Genomic DNA, 8660 nt, shown 5'->3' on the forward strand with positions numbered 1-8660 from the left:
TATATATATAACCTTGACTACATTACAGAAATCTATATGTAACTTTTCCATCATAGAATACATTGTACGTTCATGAAAATTTTTGGGAAAAAGAGAAGAAGAAAAATCTCACTCAAGCCTCACAACACAAGACAACCACATTTAACACATGTATTTGCTTTACAACATCATCTTAATTGTCATTTTAAACATGTGGTAGCCAATACCATTACAATTCTTGTTTACCATGGTTAAGAGACTCTCCAGAGAGACCTTACCTCTGAATTCAAGATCACAGCTATCAAAGTTGGTCTCATTAACAGTTGCCTGAGGATTCTGTTGCAAACATACACATTCAGAATGTTAAAAAAGTATAAATGCAGTTTTTGTGCCACACAAATGCAAACTGATACCAGCCAAGATTCATAGCAAATAGGACCTTTTCACCTGGGTAAGTGAAATGAGAAAAAAGTATTTGATAAAAAAAGGTCAAGGTGCCAGGGAGATGGCTCAGTAGAATAAGCACTTCCCTGGCAAGCTCAAGGGTCTGAGTTCAATCCCCGGTTCTGCCAAAAAAAAAAAAAAAAAAAAAAGGGTCAAAAAATAAACATTAAGACAGCAAAGAATTGTAGTCAGGAACTTGAAAAGCACTATTTGAAAATTGGACAGAATTCAGTGAAGAAAAATTTTGTGAGCGAGAATGAAAACTTAGACAAACATCATGTGTGGGGTCATGGCTATGAAGAATAAGGACCTTCCTGTCACATATTTGATTGTTGTTCTATCTGGTACTGTTTTCCTAGCATTCCAATAATGGCCTGTTCCATCAGGAACCCCCAGAAACTTGCCTTTAAATATGCAAAGTTGTATGTATGAGTAGCACTTGAACAGCATGTATCCTGGAATCAGATTGCCTGGCTTACCCTAGTGGCCTGAACTCTGACTCTTACTTCCCTAGTTTAGGAATGTAGGAAATTGATTGACCTAGTTGTATTTCAGTTGCCCCTTCTCTTAAGTTGAAATAATAGTCACATCTACCTCATAGTGTTCTAAGGAACTAAATATTACTCAATTTTCCCATGGCCTCATTATAGAATAGTTTTGGTAGGTTGATTTTTTTGTTGTTGTTTTGTTTTTCTGGCTACTTTAAGTGTTATCTAAAGAAAAATCTTTTCTTAATGTTTTATTTGATATCTCAGTATTATCAAAAGGGAGTAAGAGGGTTGACCATGTACCTGTATCATTCTTTGGAAGGCTCTTGCATGGCTAACGTGGAGGCAACTTCATAGTAGGTAGAAAAACAGAAGATTAATGCTTAAAAAAAAATGAGCTAGGGCCGGGGAGATGGCTCAGTAGTATAAGCACTTCCCTGGCAAGTACAAGGACCTGAGTTCAATCCCCAGTTCCACAAAAAAAAAAAAAAAAAAAAAAAGAAGAAGAGCTACTCTGTATTTTTAAATGTTCTCAAAATCACAGATGTAATTTCCTAACAGATTGTTATACATTTCCCTGATTAAAAACTATCTTTTTATTAATTTTTAATTCAAGTTTTATTTCTCAGTATGAATCAATGCATAATTATTCTTAACATTGCCTAATGCAAAATGAATGAATACATGAACGAATGTATAGAAAAAGAAATAAATGCAGTCATGCTTTAGCAGAGAACTTGAGAACCTCCTAATAACATTCTGGTGGATTTTTGTCTAGTCTTTTCTGATCGAGAATTTTACAGTTTTCAAATAATGTCTGAGCTGTGTATTTTTTTATTATATAAACTTCTATATATGATTTTTAAATTCCTTTAAAATATCTTAATACAAACAGTTACTCATAACCTCAAAATTTTAGATGCAAGAAAGGAGCTTCAAAGACACATCCAATCTTCTACTCCTTCTCTCAAAGACCACTTAGTATTCTTTATTGGTACTAGAAATACACAGCACTCCTGGTTTCAAGAGTGTTGCTGTCTATCTTCCATGATACCATGGAAATGATGGCTAAGTAAGTGCTGCACACAAGTTTTCAGGAGGCATAAATGCAGCTTCCCTCTGAAAACTGAAGCTCACCATCTGAGGTCCTGGCAGCCCACATCTTCTGTGTCTCAGAGTAGGGCACACAGAGGGCTGACTGATGTGAAAGCCCTGGGAGGGCACCCAGGAGGTGTGCTTTGAAGTTACCACCGAATGGAGAAGTGGGCCTGAGACAGGGAATAAAGTGGTCAGGATTTTAAAAAAGAAGCTAAAGCCTGGTATTGTGACACATGCTTCTCCTGTGTCAGCATAGGAGAGGCTGAGGAAGGGAGGTCAAGATCACCCTGAGCTATGTAGTTAGATACTATCTCCAAAAGGGGAAGGGAGGCCCCAAAGCAAGAACTCATGGAAATATATAGTGCTGCCAGGTGTGGTGGTACACATCTGTAATTCCAGAACTCAGGGCTGAGGCAGAAGGATCAGTGTGAGTTTGAGGCCAACCTGGGGCTCACATGAGTTCAAGGCCAGCCTGAACTGCATAGTGAGGCCTTGTCCACCCCCAAAAAATAATAATAATTGTTTTCTTTTTTGCTTTGTAGTTCAGGCTGGACTTTGAACTCACTATGTTCTCAGCAGATTAAAGTGCCTACTTAGGCAGACGCAGGAGCTGGGAGTTCGATCCCCAGGCCTGCTGTGCTGGTCCTGCCCCCGGGGCACACTGAGACAGAGACTGAGACTGGGCATGGTGGTGCGCATCTGTAATACCAGCACTTGGGAGGCTGTAAACAGGCAGATCATTATGAGTCCGATCTTCACAGTGAGACCCTGTAGGTCCTGTCGACCCTGTCCTAAAATAAAAATAAATAAAAAATAAAAAAACCTTACTATGTAGACTAGGCTGGCCTTAAACTTGTAGCAATCCTCCTGCCTCTATCTCCTGAGTGCAGGGATTATGTGCATATGCCATGCCTGGTCAAAAATATTTTAAAGGCATTGTTTTGCCAGTATGAACATAACTTTCTATTTGTTATAGCCCTTTTCCAAAAATATATTCTCATCTTCACCCTCATTCCTCACATACACCCGTATGTGTATATGTACAGGAAGTGTTCACACATTTTCATCATACCTCAGGCTAGAATTAGATTATTTTAAATGTATTTTTGTCTTTTATAAAGAGCAAAACACTTACAGATAAGTAATGTGCATATATACAAACAGCATATTTATTACCAGAATGTGAGGTGGGGACAGGGGCTAATTGGTCCTCCAGGAAACTTACACAGGGATAGAATCAGTTAAGTTTCATGGGGTTGTTGTTACTTTATAAGAACATGTGAAAGTGAATAGAATTTCCAAAAGAAGGAGTAGGCAGAAGGGATTCCAGAAAAAGAATTGAGCAAAGCTACACAGAGCATACCCAGTAGCATACAAACCTAGTATGCCTTGGAACTGGACTTCAGATTCTACTGCTGCTCACTGAAAAATAACTGAACCCAACAATTGAGGCCCCAATTGGACAGTCTTCACTTGTTTATCAAATGTTCTGAGCTGTAAAGGAAGTCATATGAAATCATTAACATCAAAGTATTTAGATATGCATTCTAGAATTAACCAGAATGAGTCAAGTAGATCAATATATGGTACCAATCCAAGAAATTCAACAAGATCAATAAGTATTTGTGAGAAAAACTGTGTAGACAGAGGCTATAACAGGTAATTTCATCGACACAATGCAATGAATTTTTATAGGAGTGTATGTACATTAGGGTGACTACAAGGGGAGGGGGACAGCATATATGTGAAACAGTTAAATCAGTGTAGGAAGTGAGATCATGTTGGCTAGATGCAATCCTAGTTTTCAAGCAGCTATGATACACTGGAGTTAGAGGATTTTTTGATTTGTGATTGATTAGCCCTTATTCAGATATAAACTTTATTCTGAGAAAGGCTATTTGAAAAAACTACAGAATTTAATACTTGTAAAAAAACAGAATTTAATACTTGTAGACCAACCACATATTGTTTTGAAATACACTAAACATGGAGAATATTATCTTTGGAGAATATTATCTTTAAAGCATAGAGAAGTTTAAGAATTAAGTCTATTCAGCATTTTCTTATTTCAGTAGGAAAGCACTGTTTTATTCCTAATAAGAAGTCTTCATGCTCAGTCATAAACACTTCTATTTACTTATAATAATGTAGAGCTGACATGTTTGACAAGATATTAACAGTATCTAGCGAAATTACTAACATTAAAACATTTTTGTGATACCTATTTTAACATGTTTCTTAAAGCAAAAACAAAATTGTATCATTAAGAAAAAATGTACTATATCTATCTTTTATAGTGCTATGTTAATATAAATTAAAATCACCTTTAAAGACTACTAATTCAGTGTAATAGAGAAAATATAGCAAAACATATGTGAGCAGATCAAGTCAAAACACGAACAAACCTAGAGGTCCAATTTCGAACCGTTTGAAATAATTAAATTGCTGTCTTAACTGTGTCTTTACAAATAGTTCACATAAAATAGCAGAAGTTATTTTAACCATAAGTAGATTTTTCATATGGTTCTTTGTGCAGCTTATAGGTAGTCCTAAATGAACGACAGCATTTCACCATGTCTATTTTTGAAATACATTCTCCAGGAATGCAGCATACTAAATTCTACATACTACATTAGTTAGTATGAGTTCAGTGAGCTAGAACATCTAGAAAATCAGTCTGGTTAAATTTTCTCTCAGTCTGACATGGTAGCCCTACACACATTTAAAATCTAAAACCCTTCTGTATCAGCTCATTAAGTAGCAACATGTTGGGCTGCTGAGAATTCCTGCCTTAAGGGTAGACCCCTGCATAAATATCCTTAAGTTTACTGACAAAAACAATAACAAAACAAAAAAATGTATTATGTTCTCACACTGGTACCCATGGCTTTACCATTAACCTTAAGGCACAAGAACAATGAAATCTCCTTAAATGCGGTGATTACAAATCACAGGGGAGAATGGAAGTACCTAGAAATTGACCAAAGGCCCTTGCACCCATCTACATTCCCAGTCCGTTTCAATTTTTGTTTTTTAAGGTTTGAGACAGAGTTTGCAGCCCTGTAACAACTTCTGAGTTCACCTCTCTCCCTTTTACCCTTTGCCTTTTTCTGCCATGGTCACTTTCCTAAAGTTTTCTTTTTCTACAATCTCCTCCTACCTCCCTCTTTTTATATTGTTTCCTTTCCCTTGTATTTATTATTTCTAACTCCCACGTGCTTCTTCATACACCTCCACTTTCCTTTCTCTGTTCTCTATGTCATAAACCACTTTCCCACATTTTTTTCTTTTCCCTTGTATGCTTCTAAAGCAAAGCTCACTCCACCATCCTTTAGACCTATCTGAAAAAAAAAAAAATCTAAACAATGATGTAGGCAGCCTGAGGTCTCTTAAACAGCAGCCAGAGGGTTTCTGGGAACAGGGGCTGGAGGCTAGCAAAGGATAGGGTGCAGCTGGGCCTGGGCCACCTGCGGAATGTACACAGGCTCTGTGGCCTGGAAGCCACGGGCAGCGAGGTCGCCAGCAGGGCACAGGGAGAATCCTTACTGCACTGCATAAATGAAACAAACAAAACTTTAGTTTTCAGGGGTTTTTTCTTTGTTCTTTTTTCCCCAGATTTGGCAAGAGAATAACATACTGTGTACACTTCACTCCAGAGTCCTCACAGGAAACTGTGCACACTCAAATTAGGATTAATTAGGAAATTGACTAATGATCATCTTGGAAGTACACTTTCAAGGTAAAATTGATGAAAAGGGAAAGGAAAAGTATCCTTTTTACATTATCATGTGAATCAATAAAAACAGAGCCTTATTATTCTTTGAAAAATGGTCACAAAAAAAGAAGAAAAGTGATGGTTACCTAGACAAAGAAGTTGAGTAAAATAAATGATTTTTTAAAGTAAATACGTTTACATACCTAAGGCACTTGATGTGAGGGTTTAGGCAGACTAGTAGAATAAAGGGCACATGGAACTCGTGGTGGCTCCCCCCAGGGACGAGCCCTGACTGTGCCCCTTCCCTGCCTGCAATGGGCGCTGCTTCTGAAACTGAAGAGTTAACACACAGCCCCTCTTTTTTCTGCTTTCTGCTAGCCCTTTCTTCCCAGAGGCAAGAAACCAGAGCAGTCTAAGAGCAGGACAAATAGAGTTAGGAAATGGGGGTAGGCTGCTGATGTTGCTAAATAAAACAAAGCTATTATTGCCCCCCCATCTAACTCAATTCCAGTTGTTCTCAAATGCCCTCCAAAGTGACAGAGGCAGTCTTCCCCATGAAATATAATCCTAGAAGTTAACCATACAGCAGTGGTTAATTTTTAATACCTTTCTAGGGTCCCATGTAATAACTGCTAAATTGTGGGACCTTTTTAAAAACAGGTAACAGGAATTGATCCTCTCCATTTCTGCTTTCATAAAATGATTTCAACAACTAGAATCCTGGGAATTGCTTTTCTCTTTCAAAGTGGGCTTGGTGTCATGGGAAATACCATTCTCTTTATGGGCTACACTCACATTTTCATTTCCAATCCCAAGCGGAGGCCCATGTGCCTAATAATAGCCACTTATCAGTGGTCCACATGTTATTAGTTTGTACCGTAGGAGTCCCTGACGTAGCAGCAGCTCTGAGCTACAGAGCTCTCATGGATGATGTTATATGTAAGACAAGTATTTATCTACACAGAGTGTTTCGTGTCCTTTCCATCTGCTTAACAAGCCTCTTAAGCATTCTTCAGACCATCACCATTGGCCCTAGTGGCTCTTGTTGGGCAGTATTCAAAACCAGAAACCCATTGTACATCTTTTACTGATTTTTCTTTAATTGGATCCTTAATCTCTCTATATGTTCCAACATGGTTATCTCAATGACAGCCCTCAAGAGTAGAAATATATCCAAAGTCATTGCCAGATCTTGTTTTATTTTGCCAATGAATGATCTCATTAAGTGATCTTTCTTCATATTCTTGGCCCTGCAAGACATCACCTTCCTTGGTTCTGTGTGCTGGACTAGTGGCTATATGATTCTCTACCTCTGTAAACATCACAAGCAAGCACAGCACCTTTCACAGGTCAACCACCACCTTCAAACTGAGCCATGAGATGAGAACAACTAAAAAGATCATTGCTGTAACTCTGTGCTTCATCTCTTTCTATGGGATTGATATGGCTCTTTCCATTAATCTAGGGTACTTTCTAAAACATGAACCTGTAGTTTTGAATAGTAAGCATTGCATTGAGGTGAGTTTTGCTTTACTAAACCCTGTAGTGTTTCTCAGCAATGACAGCCAACTTCACATGTTTTGGGCATTGTCTTTGAGAAAATAAGGAATCGACAAAATGAAGGAACAAATGCCATCCAAATGCTGAAGTAATGCTCAACCTACAAAATCAGTTAAAAAGCATCATTATTCCAGTTAATAAAAAAATGAAACCTCATAGTACATTCACATTTTCATGTCCTTAGCAAAGTACATTTTAATGTACTCATACATAAAAATAATAACCAGTTGTCTAAAAAATTAAAATGACTACTCTGAGTGAAAAAAATTCTAAAAGAAAACTAGATGATTTGATCTACAATATTCTTGAAATGATGATTTATAGAAATGAAGAAAAATTATTTTCAGGGCATTGGGCAGCCACAAAATGTTTTAAGCAGTGGGTCTCAGGTTCAGATTTTATCTTTTTGTCATGAAGAGCCCCACAAAATGTAGCCCTGTGCCTGCATATAGGTCCAAGGGGCAAGTGTGCCTTCATGTTCTTCCCTCATACACTTGAAGATGCCTTTAAATTAGTGATCTGAGATTGGTGCCTATGGACTATGCCAGTAAAAAGACAACAGACTCTGAAACCTAACCAGTATCCCCATGGCTGGTGAAAGAGGGGGTGATCCCTTCAATGTCCTCCAGAATTCTTTATTAAGACAAAAATCATCTACTTTTGTATGATGTGTGTACAAGAGGAAGGGTAGCATTTACTGTAAAGTAAAAAACTAAACAAAAAGTCCCATGGGATACAGTGATACATAGGAAAAGCACTGCTCCACTAAGCCACTGAAACAGACTTCTGGAAGAGGCAAACACTGAGTTCTTGGTGACAAAATAAAGAAATTATGAAATGTGATCTGTTCTGAAATAATAGACATCCACATCCTTGCCAACTGGTGTCTCCAGTCCCAGGAAGCCCTTCTTAAGACTCTCACACCTGCTGTTGAGCCACCTACACTGTCCCTTCTGTCTGCTTCAGCCTAGATTATCAGAGATGCTTTTAAAGGAAGGGATGAACACATGGACATTTCCAGAAAATCTGCATGAATATGAGGCCACCCTAACCTGACTATTTAAAATTGCAAACTCTATACCTGCTACACTCTACCCTGATTGACTTTCTCTCTGTAGAATTAACCTTTCAAAATACTTTGTAGTTTAGTATTTATTTGTGTTATTCATTTTTATTTCTTATTTACTGCTTATCTGCTTCTCTACTTGAAAATCAGCTCCAATCTCAGTTGCACAGGTGTATCCCTCTGGCTAGGATAGACTGGCTCTGGTGGATACTGGGTAGCTGTTAGCAGGATCCAGATGAAAAGAGGATAGGGAAGGGGGGAGGGAGGGAAGGGGAGAGAGAGAGAGAGAGAGAGAGAGAGAGAGAGAGAG

At 38.0% G+C, this 8660-nt stretch overlaps 1 protein-coding gene across 1 annotated transcript in view; it reads right to left on the reverse strand.

Annotated features, from left to right (window-relative positions):
- Nucleotides 1–376: 376 nt before the first annotated feature.
- Abt1 (activator of basal transcription 1) overlaps nt 377–8660 on the reverse strand; it is a 25656-nt gene continuing 17372 nt past the window's right edge. Inside the window, exon 4 of the transcript XR_002817826.1 lies at nt 377–426. The gene's annotated coding sequence lies outside the window, so the exon portion shown is untranslated. The remainder of the gene's footprint in view (nt 427–8660) is intronic.

This window comes from Octodon degus, unplaced genomic scaffold (genome assembly GCF_000260255.1).
Source record: "Octodon degus isolate 3935 unplaced genomic scaffold, OctDeg1.0 scaffold00119, whole genome shotgun sequence".
Classification (NCBI taxonomy): domain Eukaryota; kingdom Metazoa; phylum Chordata; class Mammalia; order Rodentia; family Octodontidae; genus Octodon; species Octodon degus.